This window comes from Portunus trituberculatus, chromosome 9 (genome assembly GCF_017591435.1).
Source record: "Portunus trituberculatus isolate SZX2019 chromosome 9, ASM1759143v1, whole genome shotgun sequence".
In the NCBI taxonomy this organism is placed as follows: domain Eukaryota; kingdom Metazoa; phylum Arthropoda; class Malacostraca; order Decapoda; family Portunidae; genus Portunus; species Portunus trituberculatus.
In genome coordinates this window covers 11876779-11901646 of record NC_059263.1, presented here as the reverse complement: position 1 = coordinate 11901646, position 24868 = coordinate 11876779, and positions in this window count along the sequence as shown.

Sequence of the window (24868 nt, the reverse complement as noted above, 5' to 3'; positions counted from 1 at the left end):
GGAGTCCCTGTATGAGGGACGCCTAACTAGTTCTATTTATCATCTTCCAAAAATCCGTCTACCTTTTAAAGCTCCTTAATGATTTTTAACACGTTAATCGTGTATTGGGCCACACGTGTACCGAACAATTGTTGCGTATTGGTACATCTATGGCCCGAATAATCCTTTCTGTAAACTTTTGCAAACATGAGCATATAAACAATTTGTGTGTAAATTTGTATTTTTGTGACTGTAGATGTGTTACAATGATAAAATGTATTAACTTGAAAATAATATGGTGTTAATTATATATGCAAAAAAAAAAAAAAATCTAAAAGGGGCATAAAGTTTTGGAGACATTTCACTTCTAAAATACAAGCATTGCGTTGTGTAACAGTAATCAACTATAGAAGAAAATTTCCCTCATAGTTAAAAAAATAAATAAATAAATAAATAAAATAAAATAAATAAATAAATAAATAAATAAATATATATATATATATATATATATATATATATATATATATATATATATATATATATATATATATATATATAATTCATAATAAAATAAAGAAATTTCCTTTCATAGCAGAACAAAATAATGTTCCTTTGCTGCCTATTGGATGGTAATAAGTAAGCCATATATGTAAAAAAAATCAATAAATAAAAGTTCTTTAGATCCCAACTTATTACGTGGAACATTGGATTATTCTAATACATGAAAGAATATTTATGAAGAAAATACAACTAAGCAAACAATTAACTTAAAAGCATTTCCTAGCAAACAGAAATATTGCTTTCACAACATAATGAAAAACAATGTTCCAGATCACAACTTGGAATATTAGATTAACAACATATTTTATTTATTGCCTAGTATTTGCACTAATCGCATGAGTTATGTTTTACATTGAAACATGTTATGCAAAGGTGTGGCTGACCATCACATTCGTTTCAAAAGGTGGATTCTCCTAGCCTTGTTTGAGGCCACCTTCCGTCTTTTTTGTTTTGTCCACCTGCTTCCTGAAGAGTGTGTTTTCTTGCAGCCGATATATCAAATGTCCTCTTCCCTGATTTTACAGATGTTCCATGGAAGTTTTTTTTTTTTTTTCCAAAATAGAAAGAATTACCGACTATGTGAATGTTCTTAGATATACTTGATAACCCAGCATTCATCTCCAGAGCCAGCTTCCTGTTTCACTTCCTTGATTTCTGTAGTGGCGAATAGTAGGAATTGAATTGATCAGCAATATCAGTACTTTTTTCGCTTTATTGTAATCAATGACACTTTCTGGTTCTACTATCTCTTCTCCTTTTCTGTTTTTCTTTACACTTGGAAATATGACACTTGGAACTATGACACTACCTTGCTCAGGCACTGTTGATATTGTCAAGACATCTCTCTATCTTTCCACTTGTATAACTTCACACCTTGTCTGTTTTCTGATACTTTCATTTCTCCTTCTTCATGTTTTCTTTCACTATTTATTTTTACAAGTATTTCCTAGATGGTCTAACAGTTCCACAATGGTAAGTTTTCTTGGCCAACAAAAGTACTCTGAGGTTATAGTAATTGCCCCTGTAGGCAATGCATCCTCTACCCAACATTTCATTATGTAATCTTACCACACGTGAATCAGTTGCATTTAGGCCATCAATCTCATTACGCTTACCTACATGAACCTCCAGATTCCAAGTGTATCCTTCAGGTGTGTAAACTTTGTACACCTTTACTCCATGTTTGTGAGCTTTACTTGGAAGGTACTATTTTATGCCTAATCTCCCTCTGAATGGCACCATGCTCTCGTGAACAAGTTTGGAGCCAGGTGTGTACACAACTTGAAAATTGTTAACAAGTAGGAATGTACAATTGGTCTTGAAAATTTGTGTTACCTACAAAATGCACAAATCTAAACAGAATCTCAGATTTTTCCCTTAACATTAGCTTTAGTACAAAAGGGATCATCATAACATACTTTAAGACCAGTATAGCTGAATTTCAGGCTTCACAACTAATCCCATGTAAATTACAATGCCAAAGAAACTTTTCTGTCAAAAGGTCTCCGCGACAATAATCTTGACCTACGTGCTCTTGCAACAGCAATTTTCTGTTCTGTATATCTATTAGTTGGGGCTGGATGGCATAGTTGGTTAAGGCGGATCGTGTTTGAATCTTGCCAAACCTAGTTGCCCGGTGGGAGAGAGGTTTAGCGCTCTCCCGTTAACCCTAGCGGTGCCATATGACCTAAGCTGTTGTGGCGAAAAAAAAACCGGTCGGATCCATAGTTGTTGAAAATAAGAAGAAAAACACTTTCCGTATTTATCCTCCATACAGCTTGTATCCCTACTAACTCACATATGCTTAATAAAAACTACACCAAAGAGCGGAACAAAGATATATCATCAGTGCGTTGCGAACTGGTACATACTATATGCACCAACCCATGCCTGGTACATCGGTGCGCCAATACGCGATGGAGAGAAAGAAATGGTTGTGGTTCGTGTATGTGTACCATGGATCTTAATCTAATCCACTCATCTACAGCTATGAGTATATTTGAGAACCAATTATTTTTATCTCTTTTCTTTGATCTAACTTTTTTCAAGCTTAAACCTGTTATTTTTTGTTTTATCCTGCAAACTATAGTCTGACCAGCCTTAATTTACGACCGTGGGGGGCGAGCATCTCTGTACAGTGTTGCCACGTTTTCACTACTGTTGTACTGTTACTCTCTCTCTCTCTGCTTACCTTTGATTCTTTAGTAAGTCATTTATAATTATATATATATATATATATATATATATATATATATATATATATATATATATATATATATATATATATATATATATATATATATATATATATATATATATATATATATATATATATATATATATATATATATATATATATATATATATATATATATATATATATATATATATATATATATATATATATATATATATATATATATATATATATATATATATATATATATATATATATATATATATATATATATATATATATATATATATATATATATATATATATATATATATATATATATATATATATATATATATATATATATATATATATATATATATATATATATATATATATATATATATATATATATATATATATATATATATATATATATATATATATATATATATATATATATGTGTGTGTGTGTGTGTGTATATATATATATATATATATATATATATATATATATATATATATATATATATATATATATATATATATATATATATATATATATATATATATATATATATATATATATATATATATATATATATATATATATATATATATATATTAAATTTGACCATTTTTCCACACCTATGAGGTCTTGGTGTTTTTTTTTTTTTTTAAAGAATTGTCCCCAGTAGGTAAGTTACGTCGCCACCAGTAATATGTCAAGGCCACCAGATGGGTGTGGAAGAGTTGCCGCTCGCAAGTGAATAATGTTTTTTTTTTTTTTTCACTTACGTATTGGCATTTACCTACTATTTTGTAAAAATAGAAACTACACATTAGCTTGGCTTACGAATTATGAATGCGATTATGCCTCACCCTTGAAATTACTGTAAAAGCCAGTAAATGTGAGCATTTTATCTTATAATTATAGCAACATCTGGTACTACAAGGTGAGGTTATTCGGCCTGGGAACAGGCTGGGTTCATCAGTATTGCCGCCACTCACAAGACTTCTACTAGATTTTTTTTTTTACTTTGGATAATAGATTATTTCTTTTTTTCCATGCTCATTATCTTATATATGTAACGCTGATGTTATTACACACCCTAAACATATGCTAAGTACCATTATAAGTTACTATAGTTGATATCAGCAACACTGTTGAATATGTATGCCATGTTTGTATGGTACTATATAGTTTTTTTTTTTTTATGGATATGATGGTTACTGTTGATTCAGCCATCTATATACACAACTCGAAATCTTATACATCTGAATTGATGGTATTTGCGATGCCTTGTACACCAATAACTTCCATTTCACATCGCATTTTAGGGAAACGTGGCAGGACTGTAAAGTTACCCTCGCCCCACCACAGCCGTAAATTAAGCCCGGTCAGACTATTGTCATGAAAATTTTGTTTATGTCACCTTTGTTATATATCTATCACAAAAGAATAGCCTTTTATTATTTCCTTATATCCTTTTGTTATGCTTTTCTTTATCTTTCTCTGTTTTCATATCCGTTAAAATGATACTAAAAAAAGGAAAAAAAAAACTGGTTTTGGTAGTTCGGAACCCTTACCCCGGGTGGGAATGGTAAGAAGATAAATCATATGGTTTGGAGTTATAGTAAGGACAGAAGACCAGGAACCGATTAGAATATCTTGAAGGAAACCAGCTGAGGGAAGATGATTGAGTGAGACAGAAAGAAGAATGGCATTGTGGTGGAACTGCAAAGGATGGGAGTCGCAAAGGATGGGAGTCACAAAGGAAGATGCAAGGGACAGAAGCAGCTGGACCAGGCTCGCACACGGCGCCAACTATGCTGACTAGGGAAACAGTGAGAGAGAACAAGGTGGATGAATGGTTAGCATTCAGAAGTAACAAGCTTGGTTTAAGATGTATTATAAAAGGTTATTCGTCTAAAGAAGAAAAAGGGGAAATGAGGAAAAATACCTCAATTGCATTATGGTCTTCCTAATCTCATACCGTAGCGAGAAGCTGACTCCGTGTGCCTAAATGATCCCTTGGCCCAAGAAAACGCTTGTTATCTGTTTGCCATGACGACTTTTATGTGCTATTCTATGTAATCTAAATGCATTACTTATAATGTGATGCTTTCCCAAGTCGCTTCTTGGGGTCTTATTCTGTAATACATTGCACTCTCACCACGTCTATTTGTAAAGGCCAAAAAAGTGATTAGCTACGTTCTCAAAGTTATTTATTATATTAATTACATAGAAATATCTTAAAATACCTTTAATTCTAATTAGAGCCTTTTTAAGACAGTAGAAATATACTCAGAAGCGCTTCAAGAAAGACAGTCTCAGGCAGTGAACAGTTAGGAGCGTCGTGGCGAGTGGCAGCTTGGCGCTATTGTTCCAGCTTCACAAATGTGAGCCCCACTGGCCGCCTAGACAGTCTGTTACACTTTGTTATCTTCGTAATCTTATGTGATCTCATGCAGTCCCCCTCCTCCGCCTTCTGCCCTTTTCTTAGCCTCCTCCAACGCCTGATCCCGCATCCCCCTACTCTTCCTCCTCTTCCTCATCCCGCTGCCCTCTTTCTCCTGGACGCTTCCCCTCACAGTCTAAATCACGGCTCAATTAACGACAGTCCGAGGGAATTTCACTCCCTTTCCCCTCAGACAAAATGCTGAACGAGGGTTTATATTAACTCTTGCTAGAGGGCGAGGATGGAGGACGCGGAGGCGGAGGAGGAGGAAGAGAAGCAGAAGGAGGAGGAGGAAAAGGAAAAGAGGAGGGATAGGAGGAGAAACAGGAGTAGGGTCGAGGAAGAGGATACTGAAATATTTGCGTGAATTACTTGAAAGCTTTCTGAATAGTTTGAATATACGTACCATACACACACACACACACACACACACACACACACACACACACACACACACACAAAAAAAAAAGTTAAAGGAGAAAAAGACCCACTCAGGTGCCAGTCTGAAAACAGAAGAGTCAAAAAGATTATCCAGAGTTGGAATAATGAGTGTCTTTAACCTCTTCAGTACTGGAACTCATTTCTACCTTGAGTTTTGGGTATGATTGGACAATATTGACAATAGGAAGGGTCTATGGAGTTCAGGAGATTAATTGCCACAGTCTTCACTATTTTAATCCCTACACGAGTTTATGAAGCTGTATAAAATCACCAAATAGTACTTAGAATAAGTAGGAAAATGCGTCATGGTACTGAAGGAGTTAAGCCGCCGCTCTCCTCAAAGATCTCAAATCTTAGGAAACGACAAATACAGAAACACGGAGGCAGTTCCAAAAGTTGAATAAAGTAGCATGGGAGAATTAAAAGCAAAGTGACTAAACAGAAGTTGCTGGACTGTCAACAACCATATACATAATTATCATCATTAACCTTACCACCATCATCACCACCACCGACTCCACTAACACCACCACCACCACCATCATGGTCAGCCTCAGAAACTCCACTGGAAGACAAACACCTGCAACCTTCTTCAATTACCTTCAAGGCGTCATTCCCTGAACACAGGTCAAATACGATCATCAAATATTAATGGATAAATGTCTCAAAACCTGCCTCCCCACAACTCTCTCTCTCTCTCTCTCTCTCTCTCTCTCTCTCGAGTTCAGCTAATAGAAAGGAGGATTTTTAAGTGCAGATGGATATTTGCTGAGTTTACAAGAGAAAGAGATAAATGATTGAAAATACTGTTTAACCTTTGCATTAGAGAAGTAGACATAATATGGGTGAGAGAAAGTAGAAAGTTTTGTGCAGCGACAGCGATGCAACATTGCTGCCATGAGAGAGAAGCTGAACACAGTCTATCAGTTATGGGCGAGTAGTTGATGCGACGAAATATTTCTGATTCCACCACGTCTAGAATAATAATAAGAGTGGAACCTTATAGCATCAGACTACTGCATTCGTCTTAAAGATCTATCTCTGTGTACTTAGCGCACAACATATGTGTTGGTGTCTGGCATGGAGGAGTACATTACTTACTTTTCTCTAAAGCCTAAATCATCCAAACCTTGGTTTAGCACAGTCTCTTCTCGTGCCATACATGATAGAGAGGTTGCTCACAAAAGGTACGTGAGCCTTCCATCACCTGAATCTCATGAGCTGCATATTTCTAAATCCAGCTTCCCTCCAGACTCCTGGCATCAAACAAACGAAAATCTTGAAAAACTTTACTTCTTTATTTGTCTCTCTTTTATATGATCCTGATAGTACCAGTGCCATCACATCTGTCTCGAAAGCTGAACTCATTTTTCAAACCTTTGTTAATAACTTTGATGATTCCGAGCTTGTCCCTCCTTTTCCTAGTCCCTCTGACTATTTCATGCGTTCAATTAAAATTCTTCGTAATGATGTTTTCCACGTCCTAGGTGGCCTATATATATATATATATATATATATATATATATATATATATATATATATATATATATATATATATATATATATATATATATATATATATATATATATATATATATATATATATATATATATATATATATATATATATATATATATATATATATATATAGCCGTACAACACGTCTTTCGCCAAATAAAGATAAAAACCAGTCTCGACCTTCCTTGGGGTATAAGCTACTTTATAATTTTTTTTTTTATTCTTAAGTCTTAAGAGATATCAAATATGTTCTCAAAAAAAATGGTTGGCACGTGGAAAAAGTTTGTGTCAGAGACTTGGTTGATTTTGACGCACAGTCAAAAAGGTTGCTCACCCCTGGGTCACTGTAACTTACCACATACTGCCGAGTAAAGAATATAACCATGTTCCATACAACTAAGACTACAGCATATGACTAAAGCAAAAACTTTGTGTTTCTTTGTGCACTTCCTCCTCCTCCTCCTCCTCATCCTCCTTATCCTTCTTCTCTTCCTCCTGCTTCTCCTCTCGTGAATTAATCTCGACTCACTCACACACTCATTCACTCTCCATCATACTCTCATCCTTCCTCCATTAGTCACTCATATCCCTCACATTCTTTACTACTCTCTCTCTCTCTCTCTCTCTCTCTCTCTCTCTCTCTCTCTCTCTCCAGGGGCTGAGAACAATAAGGGAAGGGTGACCATTGTCTGGGAGGCGCTGACCAGACACTATTAAATAAAAATACAGGGAGAGAGGGAGAGAGGGAGTGTAGGGAGGAGGGGATAAAGAGAGTGACAGATAAAGGACCAAAGGCAGAGACAGAGAGAGAGAGAGAGAGAGAGAGAGAGAGAGAGAGAGAGAGAGAGAGAGAGAGAGAGAGAGAGAGAGAGAGAGAGAGAGAGAGAGAGAGAGAGAGAGATTAAAAAGAATGCAAAGGGAGGATAGAGCAAAAGCAAATGATTGGGTGGAGAGAAAGGATGAGAGAAATAGGATGAGAGGAGAAAAAGAAAGGAAGGTTAGATTAAGAATGTTTATGAGAAAATGTGGGAAGGAAGGAAGGAAGAAGATGGATATCGAGAAGAGGGAAGGAGGAAGAATATAAGGTAGGGAGGAGAAGGAAGGTAAAGGAAGAGAAAAATGGAACAAATAATAAAGTACAAAAGAAATCAAGAAAAGAAAAATAATTAAAAAGAAGTAAAAGAGTGAAAAGAGAAAAAGTCAGGAATGCTAAATGGAGGAAAAGAAAAAGCAAAGGTAATAAAATGAAGTAGAGAGATTTAAGAAGAAAAGTAGGAAAGGAAGTAAGGGATAAAGGAAAGGAAAAAGCAAGGTAGGAAGGAACAAAGGAAGGAGAAAAGGAAAGAAAAAATGATGACAATATGAGAATGGAAGCAGTTAATAATTGAGAGAGAGAGAGAGAGAGAGAGAGAGAGAGAGAGAGAGAGAGAGAGAGAGAGAGAGAGAGAGAGAGAGATGCTACTTATCACAATATACCTGAGTGTTGATGATGTCACACTTGTTCTTCTTTCTGAATGGCGGCCGCTGCTCCAGAACCATGGGAATAACAACAGTAGTAAATATAGCAATAACAACAATGATAGAAACAATAGAATTAACAATGATGATGGTAATAATAATAATAATAATAATAATAATAATAATAATAATAATAATAATAAAAAATAATAATAATGATAATAATAATAATAATAATATTAATGATAATGATAATAATAATCACAATAGAATGAAAACTTGCTTCTTTTATTGCTAGGTGCTCATGGATGTGGATGTGGTGTTGAGTCTCTCTCTCTCTCTCTCTCTCTCTCTCTCTCTCTCTCTCTCTCTCTCTCTGACACAGATACAGCTACAATCATTGCCACCACTACTGCTTCTACAGTTATAACTAATATGGTACTACTACTACTACTACTACTACTACTACTACTACTGCTACTACTACAATAACTATTGCTATTATTACTAACACTTTATCATTACATCTTCCTGGATTTTTGTTATATATTAGTAGTCAGACTCGTTTACGGCAGTATTTCTCATCCACCTTCCCAGCCGCAAACTCCGTACAGGAACCTTATCCACCAATATATGGAGTATGCTTCACATTTGCAGACGACATGAAAATACTAAGTATTCGGATGTCATCGGCTGGATGGTAGATTTAGATGATGAACGAATGGACAGACATAGTTCAACATTAACAAATGCAAAGTATTCAGCCTATGTAGAGGATATTTACACTATAGGTACACGATAAATAAGGAGGCCCTAGCAGTGGGGGGCGGGGGATTTAGATGTAGGCGCCGCAACAGCGGAGGTCATATGGCGCCGGAGCAAAATATTTAAGGAAGACAAAAAGGGTTTAAAAGCAATTATAAAATAACTAAAAGCAAGTAAAAATGATAGAATTAAACTACAATAAAATACATAAAACATTAAAATAAATATAATAAAATAAAATAAAATTCACAGCTTTGGGAGAAGGCCAGCTTCTCCCAAAAACCTAAAAACATCATGGCCCTGGGCCAGGCACTCTGGTCCAAGGACCTTTGAGATATAATAGACACCGCTATATCTACCGCGACAGCGGTAGAGGTAGCGGTGTCTTAAGTCAGTCAAACTGGGGCACTCCACTAGTAGGTGCCGCACCGTAAGCGGCACCAGGCAATCATCACAGTGAGGTTGAGGGTCCCTGGTCAACAGGTACTTATTTGTAAGGTAAGTGTGACCTATACGCAGTCCCGCCAATAAAGTCTGTAAACGGCGAACCCGGACATGGGTGTATGTCCATTGAGGGATAGAGGAAGTAGTGATCTCTCCCATTTTCGAGGTTGCGACCCCCGTTAGCCATCTCCTCTGCCAAATTGCTGTAACCGCCACACGAATTAGATGAAATACATCTCGAAACGGAACAAGGCCAGGAGATGAAGCGCGACTTGCTGCCTCTTTAGCGAGGCGGTCTGCGTGTTCATTCCTAGGAACACCAACGTGATCAGGGACCCAACAGAACCAAACACGATATCCTCTTCTGGTAAGTAGATATAGCCACTCTAGGGCTGATAAAACCAATGGGTGAAGGGATTGGATTGGATTTTAGTTTATGGCGCTGCAACAACGACGGTCATATGGCGCCGCTACAATAAATGAGATGAAACTAACGTGGATATATATATATAAAAAAAAAAAACTAATTCAAAGTAAGTAATTAAAAACAATACAGTAAAAAGGGAAAAAAGCTAAAAATACTATAAAACTAAAACACAATAAAATGAAATAAAATAAAATAAAATTCACAGCTTTGGGAGAAGGCCACCTTCTCCCAAAAACCCAAAAACGTCATGGCCCTGGGCCAGGCACTCTGGTCCAAGGACCTTTGAGATATAATAGATATAATAGTCAAACTGGGGCACTCGACAATCAGGTGCCGAACCGTAAGTGGCACCAGGCAGTCATAACAGAAAGGTTGTGGGTTCCTGGTCAACAGGTACCATTGTGTAAGGTACGTGTGACCTATGCGCAGTCGTGCCAATAAAGTCTGTGCACGGCGATCCCGGACATGGGAGTATGTCCACTGGGGGATAGTGGAAGTAGTGATCTCTCTCATTTTCGAGGTTGCGACCCCCGTTAGCCATCTCCTCTGCCATAATGCTGAAACCGCCACACGAATAGAGAGAAATACATCTCGAAACGGAACAGGGGCAGGAGATGGAGCACGACTTGCTGCCTCTTTAGCGAGGCGATCTGCATGTTCATTCGGAGAGCACCTACGTGACCAGGGACCCACAAGAACCCAACACGATATCCTCTTCTGGTGAGTAGATAGAGCCACTCCAGGGCTGAAAAAAACAATGGGTGAAGGGAAATAAAAAAAAAGAGAGAGCAGTAAGAGCACTGCGAGTCACTAAAATTTGTAAAAGACTAAACCGGGAGAGTAAAAATTATCTGTAAAGCTAGGACTATGGCAGACAGCTCGACAGTAAAAACGGATGCCACTGCCAGACTGCCAGACCGATAAAAAGAGGGGAAAACGACACTAAACCCAACGCCAGCGTCGGATTTGGAACCAACAGTAAAAAAGGGATATCATCAGAATGGGAAGGAAAGTGTTCTAAAAACCGTGTGTGGGACAAAGTTGGTAGAAAATCCTTCTTGCCATCCATGGCAGGAAGGCATATTGAGACAACCGGCGATTGCAGCAATTTGGCAGAGGAGATGGCTAACGGGGGTAGCAACTTCGAAAATGAGAGAGCTCACTACTTTTTCTATCCCTTGGTGGACACACACCCATATCCGGGATCGCCGAACATAGACTTTATTGGCGCGACTGCGTATAGGTCACAAGTACCTTATACAAATAAGTTTCTGTTGACCAGGGACCCTCAACCTTACTGTGATGACTGTTTGGTGCCGCTAACGGTTCGGCATCTTCTAGTGGAGTGCCCTAGTTTGACTGACTTAATACACCGCTACCTCTACCGCTGTCGCAGTAGAGATAGCAGTATCTATTGTATCTCAAAGGTCCTTGGACCAGAGTGCCTGGAACAGGGCCATGATGTTTTTCGTTTTTTGGGAGAAGCTGGCCTTCTCCCAAAGCTGTGAATTTTATTTGATTATATTATATGTATTTTAATGTTTTATTACTTTTATTGTATACTGTATTTTAGTTCGTTTTGACTTCAGAATTTTACTTTGTTTTTGTTTTGTAGTTTTTAATTGCTTTTAGTTTTTTTTTTTTTTTTACGGGCTTTTTTAAATTTACGATGTCTTTTTAACATTTCGTAGCGGCGCCAAATGACCGCTGATGTTGCGGCGCCTTATTTTAACACTCCCCCCCTCTTGATTTTAATTGGAGGGTCCTACCGGATTTACACGGTAGTGACCACTTTCCGATTTTATTACAATCTGTGAACTCTGAGCCACCGTCCCGGCCCCCACGCTGGGTTTTAGACACAACACAATACAACACAACACAGCATGTTGACGAAAAGCACATAACACACAATATAACTCAATACAAGACAAGACAGAAATCCACAGTACAACTAAACACAACACAATACAACATATAAACGAGAAAAAAACATACAATACAATACAATACAACGCAACACAAAACACTCCAATGCATAATGTACACACATAATGAAACATGACAACACAACAAAACAACACAATGCAACATAACACAACACAACTTATATACATGAAAAACGCATTATAACACACAGCAGAATGCAACATAATGTTAAATCACAATACACTACAGCAATGCACACAGTATGTTAAATCACAATACACTACAGCAACTCACACATAACAAACTTCACATCACAATACAGCGCAGCAGAACAGAACACAGTGCAGCACAACATAACACAATAAAGCCTGTACACAACACAACAAAACAATAAATAACAGTACAAAGCAACACAACACTACACATAATAGCACAACACAAGACGGTTTACGGTCATTTCGCCCACATGTCAGTTCGCCCACAAGTTGAGTTGGTTCGCCCACATTCAAGAGTCAGTTCGCCCACTAAGAAATTCTTTCGCCCAAAAGTAATATTCAGTGTAGGAATCATGGTGTAAAAACTTTATTAAAACCTAAAATAAACATGCAATCAACAAAATGTATGAAAAATGTATCGTCCAAAATACAGTGAGGGTTTATAAAAAATTCATGTAACTAAAACATACAGTATTAGCTTAGTGGTGTGAACAGGCATATAACTAAAGCATATTAGCTCACTGGTCTATTTAAGTGTGAACAAGCCTTGAGAAGCTGTAGTGCGGATCTGTCACCCTCATATATTCATCCCAAAGAATGAATAACTTGTTTTAGAGTTCCCTGTACCGTCTTCGCTGAATCCTTCGGAGTTTTTTTTCTGACACTAGCCTTATATGTAAGGATGTTAATTTTGCCTCTTTGTGCAGAAGGCTTATCAAAAGGTAGAACTGGAGACTACTTCTACCTGCTGCACGTTTATTTAAGCGGTTATGCCACCCTTCAATATCATTATTTGTGTGCACAGATTTGTTGAAGATGCTCCAAGTGGAAGGTGGCCATACAGAGCCGTAGATCCAGGTCCTCTATATGTAGTCTACTATTGTGCGCACTTGAGTGGTCGTAGTTTGGTTTGCAAGACAATCAAACATCAGAGGTATTTCTCCCTCAGGTAGAAACGGAAGGGCCATCAGCTTGCGTAGGTATTTGTAGGTTGCTTCATCATGGGTGTAGGCGTGCTGTAGACCAACCAACAATTGCTCTCATGCGAGGAATAAACTATACGACTAATCCAGACTTACTCACCTTCCTCCATGTGGCTTGTGTCCAATGGAAACCACATCCCTTGATATTAGCATGGGGTAAAAACTGTGGCAAGACTTTCCAAAGTGCTCTTTCGAAGTTTAACTGAAGTTGCATTTGTAAGACAATTTAGAAGTGCATGAAACACTTCGCAGTAATCACGCTTTTTTTCGGCCAGACATCAGGACAAACAATAGGGGCATTTATTTTGCATGATCCTCTGTTCGCACGAAGAATCAACTAATCATATTTATATGCACATTCAGTTTTATTCATGGGTGCTCCAAGAACAGTTGTGGGCGAAACGACCTCTCAGTGTGGGCAAACTGACTTTGGGCGAAACGACCTTTTGGAGTGGGCGAAACGACCTCTCGGTGTGGGCGAACTGACTTTGGGCGAAACGACCTTTTAGTGTGGGCGAACTGACATGTGGGCGAAATGACCAGATACCCACAAAACATCACAACATAACAGAACACAACACAAACAACACATTACAGTGCAGTGTAACGTACCGCAAAGCAACGCAAAACAACGTAACGCAACACAACACATCGTAACACAACGCAACATTATACGAGTTTAACACCATCACATATTTCTAAAGTTGAACTCTTCTCTCAAATTCTTTGCCAAAATCCCTACCTAAGATGATTCTGTGTTTGTTCCTCACTCTCCCCTTGTCTCTGACTACAACGTTCTTAATATTGAAATCTTCACACAATGTTTTCCATGCCTTAGCAAGCCTAAAATCTCACAAGACTTAAGCGGCTATTACACGGGCACGTTTTGCCTGAGTACAGCACGTTCCGTGAATATAAATTTCACGAGCTGCTTACGCAGTTAACAACACGATAGGGGCTATGCTCAGCCATTCCGTCAACAAGTTTCTGCGTTTACAACGGAGCCCTTTTGTTTTGTGATCAGCTGCTAGCCACACCAGGCGAAATTCTTCATCATCAATGCCTCCTTACATTTATACAAGAGAGCAGATGATGCGGATGGCTATGGCCTTGGTTGTCATCGCCATGGCTGAGTACGAGGAGTCTGCAGGTGGTGGACAAAACAGGAAGAGGAGGAAAATATGGACTCGACCGTGGCTGGCACGACGTGAAGAGGGAAGCCAGTACAACCTCATTCAAGAACTGGCACTTGAAGACCAAGATAGATACAGAAATTGGATGCGGCTGGACAGAAACCAGTTTCTGGAGGTGTTGGAGCTGATAAAACCTGCCATCGCAAAACAAGACACCAACATGAGAGCTGCAGTTCCCCCACAGGATAGACTGGCCGTCACTCTGCGCGACTTAGCTACAGGTAAATTACTTTTATGTGTTTCAGTATTACCCAGTACACCACACGTAATTATAAACTGTCTCAAAATCTAGGCCACACTGTTTGCAGCATTTCTGACCCCATATTACCCTGTCACAAATTACTAATAATACAGGGACGGAATTTCAGATTTCTCTCAATTTTGAGTTTGGATCATGTGTCAGATAAATTAAGTTGCGTTAGGATATAACTAAGTAAAGTTAGGTTAGCTTAGGATTAATGTTTGTTTAACATTAAATTAGGTTACATCAAGTTAGGTTAGGTTAGGCTAAGTTAAGCTAGGCTTTCTAACCCCATATTATCCTGTCACAAATTAATAATAATATAACAAATTAATAATAATATTGGGACGGAGTTTCAAAGATTTTCTTCAACTTTGAGCTTGGATTTTGTGTTACATTAGAATATAACTAAGTAAAGTTAAGTTAGTTTAGGATTTGGCCAAGTTAGTTTAAGTTTGTTTAGGATTAAGTTTTGTTATGTCAGGTTAAGATTGATTACTTTAGGTTAAGTTAGGTTAGGCTTTTGGTTATTTTGTGCATTTAGGGAAAATCCTTATATCACTCATGTATGCATCCCGTACCAAAAAATGAACCCTGGTTCTCCACAGGCTTCCAAGCCTGGGTGAGGGGTTCCAGGGGTGTGAGTTGAAATAAGAGAATATTAGGTGATACTGCAAATTTACTTTTTTCTGTGTGTGTGTGTGTGTGTGTGTGTGTGTGTGTGTGTGTGTGTGTGTGTAAATAATAATAATAATAATAATAATAAACGGTTTATTAGTTAGGCAATGTAAAAAATTACACTGAAAATGTACAGGGGGCATTAACACAATGAACTAAAAATGCTTAACCTAACTATGGATCTAACTTAACCTAGAATTCACTTATTTATTTAAGGCTCGCACAACAGTGGGCACCGCGCTAAGTCGGTACCGAAAAATGTGTGTGTGTGATGGTGTGGCAGTATCCAGTGAGATAAAAATTTTGGCAAAGGACCATTATAATTCTGGTGCCTTAATTTTCGTGTGATCAGTTTATCCTATCCACTTGACTTTATTTAACTTCTGCATCATGTAGACCATGTCATCGCAAACAATATTATCAAGCTAGGTTTATTTCAAGTATCCCTTGGTAGTGTACAACACTCATTTAATCTCAGCAGGTGCTGCAAGAAATTAAAAACACAAGGTTGGGTCAAGCTGGGTAAGATAATTCAATCCTTGATAGAGTGGCATTTTTCAATTGATCTCTTTCCCCAGGAGAATCACAGCAGTCTCTCAGCTACCAGCTCCGTGTCAGCCAGTGCCTAATATCCTCAATCATCCCAACTGTGTGTTCTGACATCTACGCAGCCCTTCAGCCAAGCTACGTGAGCGTCCCTTCCACACAAGAACCATGGAAGAAAGTTGCTGCAGATTTTATATAGAGTGTGGAACTATTCATCATGTATTGGTGTCCTTGATGGAAAAACAACATTGATTGCAAAACCAAACAACAGTGGATCAGATTTCTATGGCTATAAGGGCCACTGTAGTATAGTGTTGATGGCATTAGTTGATGCAGATTATAAGTTTTTGTATTGTGATGTAAGGATGGATGGATGGATTTTAATTTATTGTGCCGCAACAACGACGGTCATATGGCGCCGCTACAATAAATGAGATGAAGCTAACGTGTATATATATAAAAATAAAACTAATTAAAAGTAATTAAAACAATACAGTAAAAGGGTAAAAAACTAAAAATACTATAAAACTAAAAAAAAAAAAAAATTAACATACATAGAATAAAATAAAATTCACAGCTTTGGGAGAGGGCCACCTTCTCCCAAAAACCTAAAAAGGTCATAGCCTTGGGCCAGGCTCTCTGGTCCAAGGACATTTGAGATATAATAGACACCGCTATCTCTACCGCGACAGCGGTAGAGGTAGCGGTGTCTAAAGTCAGTCAAACTGGGGCACCCAACAACCAGGTGCCGAACAGTAAGTGGCACCAGGTAGTCATCACAGAAAGGTTGAGGGTCCCTGGTCAGCAGGTACCTTTGTGTAAGGTACGTGTGACCTATGCGCAAACGCGCCAATAAAGTCTGTGCACGGCGGTCCCGGACATGGGAGTATGTCCACTGAAGGATAGTGAAAGTAGTGATCTCTCCCATTTTCGAGGTTGCGACCCCCGTTAGCCATCTCCTCTGCCATAATGCTGCAACCGCCACACGAATACAGTGAAATACATCTCGAAATGGAACAGGGGCAGGAGATGGAGCGCGACTTGCTGCCTCTTTAGCGAGGCGGTCTGCGTGTTCATTCCCTGGAACACCAACGTGACCAGGGACCCAACAGAACCCAACACGATATCCTCGATTAGTAAAAAGATATTGCCACTCCAGGGCTGATAAAACCAAAGGATTAAGAGAGACTGCGCAAGAGAGAGCAATAAGAGCACTGCGACAGTCACTAAAAATTGTAAAAGACGGAACAGGGAGAGTAAAAATTAGCTATAAAGCTAGGGCTATGGCAGAGAGCTCCGCCGTAAAAACGGACGCCAATGAAGGAAGGCTGCCACACCGATAAAAAGACGGAAAAACTACACTAAACCCGACGCCTGCGTCGGATTTGGAACCATCAATAAAAACAGGAATTGATAAAAAAGTGTTCTAAAACCGTGTGTGGGACAGAGCTGTCAGTAAATCTTTCTTACCATCAATGGTACGAGAGCATAATGACAACAGGTAGGTGCCAATAACCAACTGGTGGGAGCCGGAAAAAGAGGACAGGAGTGGGGTCGATAGATAAGTCCACCATAAGATTTGCCACTCGAAGGCCAAAAGGTTTAGGTAGACTCGGTCGAGTCCCGCAATATTGACAGACAAGTGACAGAATCGGGAAGACGGTGGGTGCGAAACCAACACCGGAGCATCGAAGACTGGCGCCGGAGGTCAAGCGGCCAGAAACCAGCATCCACTAGAAGGCTAGGTATTGGAGATGTCCGAAATGCACCCGTAGCCAAGCGGACCCCAGCATGATGCACGGGGTCAAGCGTGCGTAGTCGTGCATCCGTTGCGGATGAATAGATCTCACAGCCGTACTCCAGCTTTGGAAGTATAAGTGTACGGTGAAGAAGCAGCAAAGTGTCCCTGTCCGCACCCCAAGAGGTGTGACTTAAAACACGAAGAAGGGATAGTGCCGTCCTGCAAGACGCTTTAAGAGAACGGAAATTGGGAACCCAAGTAAGACGGCTGTCAAACAATAGGCCAAGATATCGAGTGGTCTCTTCACATGAGATGCGTCTATTGGCTAAATATAAATCAGGATCTGGATGGACGCCACGATTTCGACAAAAATGCATAGACACGGTCTTTGAGGTGGAGAATCGAAAACCGTTTATGTTGGCCCAACTGGACACCCGATTTATTGCCAGTTGGAGCTTTCGCTCAATCAGTGACATCCTAGCAGCAGCAAAAGAGATGCACAAGTCGTCCACATATAAAGAGCTGTGGACGATATCTGGTAGAGTATCTATAACACCATTTATTGCAACTGCGAATAGCGTAACACTAAGAATACTTCGCTGTGGGACACTGTCATTTAAAACAGTAGCATTGGAGAGAACACTCCCCACTCGAACCCGTAAAAGACGTCTGTATAAAAACTGCTGGATAAAAATAGGAAGGTGGCCACGGAGACCAAAATTAAACAAGGAACGTAAAATCCCATGACACCAAGCTGTATCGTAGGCCTTCTCCAGGTAAAAAAATACAATAACCTGGTGGTGGTGATTAGCGAAGGCCTCACAAATAGAAGACTCTAGGGATCAAAGAGCATCCGTAGTAGACGTCATCTTTCAGAAGCCGTACTGTACCGATGACAAGATGGATGGATGGATTTTATAAAAGGGGCCGCAACAGCCAAGGACGGCCCTTATTGGGCCGGAGGGATCGCCCAATAAGGGCCGTCCTGTGCTGGATGGTTGGGTGTCCAGGCTGGGATGATTTGGGAGGGGGTCTCAGCTCTGTCGTGGACAAACATTCGTATCATGTGGGGCCTTTTTTTAAAACGACTGGTCCGCATGGGGACGAGGTACCCCGTCCACGGCAGCCAGCGCTGTCTCCCATTGTAGTCCCAGTAGGTGGTTTCCCTTGCCCCTGGGGCCATTTTTTGTGTAACGTTTTTTTATGGGAAATCACAAAAAACTGTCAGGTTCTCGTGAGGTGGCTGACCTGGCCCACGAGACGTCATCCTCAGGTCTGAGTGGGGAGGATAATTCCCCTCCAAAAGAGCCTCCCACAGTAGCTTCCTGTTCTGGGAGTTCTTCTGAGGGACGTATTTCTGCTGCATATGACTCCCTTGTGATGGTAAATGTTAACCCATCATTTTCTTATCACGCCTTGCATTCACTTCTCAAGGTGTATGGCACGGTTCTACGCATTCGACTTGTTTATGAAAAGGATTTTCCATCTAACCGCTGCTATTTGACTTTTCTATCATATGACGAAGCCCGTCTGGCTTATGAACATGTAGCATTTCTTCCCCTTGCTGGCTCTGGCTTTAAGACAGAACTTCTCCACTCTCGCAATATTTCGGACAGCGACACGGACTACATCCCAAATCTTTTTGACCACCGTTCTGAGTTCCCGCCTCCACGTTGGTTTGTGGCCTACTACAAAAAGGGGCGCGGGAATTTCATACATGCCTCCCGGTACCTGTCAAAAGAGATCGGCACGATTCCTGAGGGAAACCTCAAGAAATACGGTAAGGGTCTGCTAGCGAAAGATATCACGCAGGCAAGGATGTTGCAACATCTACTATGTCCTTCTGACAGCATGTTTGAGACTATAAAGGCACATCCCACCTTTAATTACAGCAAAGGTTGTGTGTACAGTCAGGATCTTTATGAATTCCCTGATGAGGAAATACTAGCAATGTGTCCTAGCTCAGTCCAAAAGGTGACAAAGATGAGGAACTCCTCCAACATGATCCTCCTCACCTTTTTTGGTTCCACCCTCCCTGACCGTGTTAATATCGGACCTATTAATCTTAGGGTGCGGCGCTTTATTTCCCGTTCTCTTCAATGTTTCCTGTGCTACGGCTACGGCCATGGCAAAAGCTCCTGCAAAGAAGCTTCCCGATGTGGTAATTGCTCTGCACTAGACTCACATTCTGAGGAGCAGTGCAATGCTGCTGCTTATTGCTTTCATTGCCGTGATACTCACCAGGTACGTTCCAGGCAATGCCCTAGGTATCGCCTGGAGCAGGACATTCTACAGCTAGCTAATAGTCAGTTTATTAGCGTCGGTAGCGCCCGCCGTAAACTCCTGTACCGACAGAAGGACGGTACTGGTGCGACATCTTATGCTTCATTGGCCGCACGCACTTCAGTTGAGTCTGCCGGTGTCTATTATATCTCAAAGGTCCTTGGACCAGAGTGCCTGCCCCAAGGCCATGACGTTTTTAGATTTTTGGGTGCTGGCCTTCTCCCAATGCTATGAATTTTATTCTTATTTTAATATATATTTTAATATTTTATTTAGTTTTATTGTCCTTTTTTTAGTTTTTAAACTACTGTATTGTTTTTAACTGTTTTTAGACATTTTAAATTTTTGAAGCGGCGTCATATGACCTTGGCTGTTGCGGCCCCTTTTATAAAATCCATCCATCCATCTTGTCATCGGTACAGTACGGCTTCTGAAAGATGACGTCTACTACGGATGCTCTTTGATCCCTAGAGTCTTCTATTTGTGAGGCCTTCGCTTATCACCACCACCAGGTTATTGTATTTTTTGACCTGGAGAAGGCCAAGGAAAGTTATTTTCATGCCTTGATCTGAAGCAAGGTTACCATCAAGTACAGTTAAGTGAAGAAAGCAAGCTCTGGACTGCATTTGTAACACCTAATGGATTATATGAACATAATGTGTTGCCCATGGGTTTAAAGGATTCTCCTGCGGCATTCTGTAGAATTATTAATCAGGTATTGGCTGGACTGACAGGATCTGATACTTTTGTTTATATTGATGATATCATAGTCCAAGGAACAAATCTAGATGATCATGTAAAGAATTTGGAGAGGGTTCTTCTACGCTTGCAAGAGGCTCAGTTGAAAGTAAACTTGAAAAAATGCAATTTCTTTAAGGACAGTGTGAATTATCTAGGGCATATTATATCAGCAGAAGGGTTAAAAACACAGCCTAGCAAAATTGAGGTTATTAAGAACATGCCAGCATCATCTACAGTGAAAGAATTACAGTCCTTCATTGGAATGGCTAACTACTATAGGAAGTTTGTGAGAAACTATGCTGAGATAGCTGCTCCTTTAACTAAACTAAAAGCAGGAACGGTGAATGGAAAGAAAAACAATAAACAAATAATAAGGAATGAAGAAGCTATTCGGGCTTTTAAGAAGGCGTTTGCTTCAGTGCACCGATAGACACTCTGGGATCTTCTACGTCTCCGTGGGATACCTGCAAGGATTATTGGTCTATTAACTGGCCTCTAATCCGGGACTGTGAGTCCTGTGATGTGTGGAAAGGACGTGTCCAGCTTCTTTCCTGTGAATACATGAGTGAGGCAGGGATGCGTGTTTGCTCTATCACTTTTTAACATTTGTATGGACTGGGTACTAGGCAGAGTTGTAGACCAAAGTAATTGTGGAGCATTTGTTGGCAATACTGAGATTACAGATCTTGCTTTTGCTGCTTTTGCATGCAGTAAACTTTACTGAGTCACTGGAGGTAATAGCTCTAGAGGCACTGCACGAGGAGGCAAAGCCCTTCGGACTCCAGGCCTTAAAACTGATCCCTGCGATATCACATTTATTTTACATGCTGGTGGGAGGCACTTTGGACAAGCCGGGACTAGTGGATGAGGACAGGGACCGTGATCTGCACGGAGATAATCTCTACACGTTGACTTGTCGTCTTAAAGTTGTGTTTAACCTCTCCAGTTGTGCTTAGAGTTGAGAGTTACACCTATGATAAACTTAATAGATATGGCCAACCGCCTACTCAAAATTTATCTGTCTTGTAAGGATATTATGGATGACCTGAGTGACTCTAAACTCTTTGATAGTATAGACTATACTACCTTCAGGAGTGATATTATAGACTATAGCTGCAGGAGTGTTATATGTCACAGACTTTACGGGAAAGTCGCGCATGAAGAAGTGACAAGCGGACGATAATTATTTAACTTTAAATTATTAATAGTGTTATTTTTCCAATAAGGAATGCAACTGTTCAGCTTGGGTCTTCGTGTTTCTAGTTTATTTTGGCGCATCTCATTTACTTTCATTGTAATAAAATCCCATTTTTTTTTTTTTTTTAAGCCACTGAATGGTGAAACCATGGTACAATAACGAGAGACAGGTAGACGCACGAGAGTCTTGAACTCAGAGCCCTACTGGTAAGTCTTCTGAAACGCTATTTCTGTGACGTCATCCACTCTCCTAGCCAGCTCTGATCGCGATAGTCTGCTATTCAATAAATCATGAATAATTATTATAAAACTTTTTTTCTTTTCATGATCCATTAGTTATGCAGTTGAAAATTAAATATGATACACATTAGTGATTGAATGTTGATGATATTTCATAGCAATAGACAAGATATTGTACGTCATGACCAGCTGTGTGGACCGTGTGGCGTCTGGAAAAAAGCTAAAATTTCACCATTACAGCTATTCCTTCACCTTGACGTGTTGTGAGAAGGAAGAATAGCTTGTTCGCCTCCTGCCCTGATGGAATGCCCAGCCGTTGGTGTTGACTCTAGCCTGGAGAATGACCTAGCATTGGGGGAGAAGGACTGGGTCGAGACTGCTGAGGACCTGAATGTAAACAATAACAATACCGGCCCACGTGCCAAGAGGATGAAAGTTAGCCAAGCCAAAGCTACTACCATGAGGGATCCCATAATGACTGCCATGGAAATTGCTGGTATGGAGCAGGATATGATGATTGAAGACAGTAGCAGTGCAGGTGATGAGGCAGCTGATGTGAACCGTGATGTGGTAGGCGAGGACGATGGTGATGCAGGTATGGAAAGAGTCATGTTGGTATTCCCCCAAAAATTGCAACCTTTCATTGGAACAAAAGTACACCTGGTACATGGCGCTATTAAGGCAACACCCTGAATGTAAACCTCTTTTAAGGAGGAAGAAATGCCCCATATATAACTCTAAATCAAGGACAGCATTATAAAAAACTGATAACGGATGGTTTTCAGGGACAAGTTATGAAACCCATGACTGATTTGCGTCGTACTGTGATCATTTTTGACGTCCCAACATATATCAATGTAAATTTGTTGCAATGTCCTCCAGGATTCCAGTGGCTGAAACGACGAATGGTAGGGAAATACCCACGGCCTCAACTTCTAGCTGCAGTAACGGGACCTGTTGACTCAGAAGTTCTCCTTATTGGAGTTGGTAGGAAGAAAGTTGTTCCCTTTGTGCCAGAGCCAGACCTGTGTGACCGATGTAGTAATTGGGGACACAAGGGCTGGCGTTGTCGTGCTACATTTTTGCGTTGTCGATACTGTGCTGGAGGTCATCTTTCTAAGGAGTGTTTGGAGAAAATACAACAAAATGTAGCTGTACAGCCAAAGTGCTGTAACTGTGGAGGGTGCCACAATGCAAGTTCTCCAATCTGCCCTAGGAAACCACGTCACAACAAAGCTCAACCATCAAGTGTGTCTCGTAAGCCTACTACTGTATATCAGCCTGCCCCTCCACCTACGAGGCCTGCTTGGAACATCGCATCATTGCAAGAAGACTTTCCTTCATTACAACAGGAGAAAACAACAACTTCTATGGATTTTAGGGTAGAAACACTTTCCCTTCCTCAGTTAACAAATAAAGTGAATGCACAGGCTGATGCACAGGTACGACTGAGTCTGGCAGTGGAAAAACTCACTACTATGCTAAATGACAGTATTGAGGAATTACGAGCAGATAGAGTAAGATCTGAAAAGAGGATGAAGGAATACACAGAGATTAAATTTAAAGAGATTGTGCAACAAAGCATCCAGACAGTCCAACAGGAAGTACAAGAATCTGTGAAACAAGACATGAAGAATGCTCGTCAAGAAGTCAAGAAGTGCAAGAAACTGTGCGTCAAGAAATACAGAAGGTTAATTGTCAGCAAGCACAGGTTTTTGAGTCTATCATGGTAAGGCTTGAAAACTTAGAAAAGAGAGATAAGGAAAGACAAGGTAATTTTGAGCAGTTGTCTAGAAATATGGAACAGTTGGTGGAGAATTTTGATGCCTTCAGAAGGGAGGTTATTGTCAAACTGAATGATAGACAGTAAAATTTACAGTTTATTATCCTGGAATGTAAATGGTTTAAGAGCTAGGATAACTGATATTCATGCTTATATTCTTCTACAGAGTCCTGACCTTATTGCTCTTCAGGAAACTGGCCCTGAGGTGTCTGTACTTAAAGGATATTGTCAACATGTTCTTAGCTGTGATGAAGGTAGTAGTAGAGGTATGGTCACATATATTAAGTCTGGACTTCCAGTTACCTTGGTGGAGAAGGGGGTCAATGAAGGGATAGAATACATTACAGTGTGCCTTCATTTACCAAATGATTATGTGTATATTACTAATATGTATGTTCATTCTGGTGCGCTGTGCATTGATAATTTTCCTCCACATATACTGCAAGAGAGTACAATCCTTTTGGGTGATCTTAATGCTAGGCATGTAGACCTAGGTAGCTATAGAACTTCTAATATTAATGGGGTAAGGTGGGTAGCATTTATTAAGGCTAATAACAATGTACAAATTACTGGTGCTAATGTTCCTACTCATGTCCAGGGAGGAAGACTGGATTATGTTACTTTATTTAATATGCCTTTTGTACATGTGAAACTACTGTTGTTCTATCTCTTCTCAGTGACCATTTTGCTCTTAAGACATGTATCCCCCTTTCCACTGCCAGTACAGTCCAAAGAAAGAGATTAAACATCCCCTCAACTAAATTACCTGGGCTTTTGGTTAGTGTGAAGAGGTGGTATAGTGGTAACAGTGTTGATCTGCAGGATGTAAATGATATATATCAAGGTTTACTTGGTGTAATTAATGACTA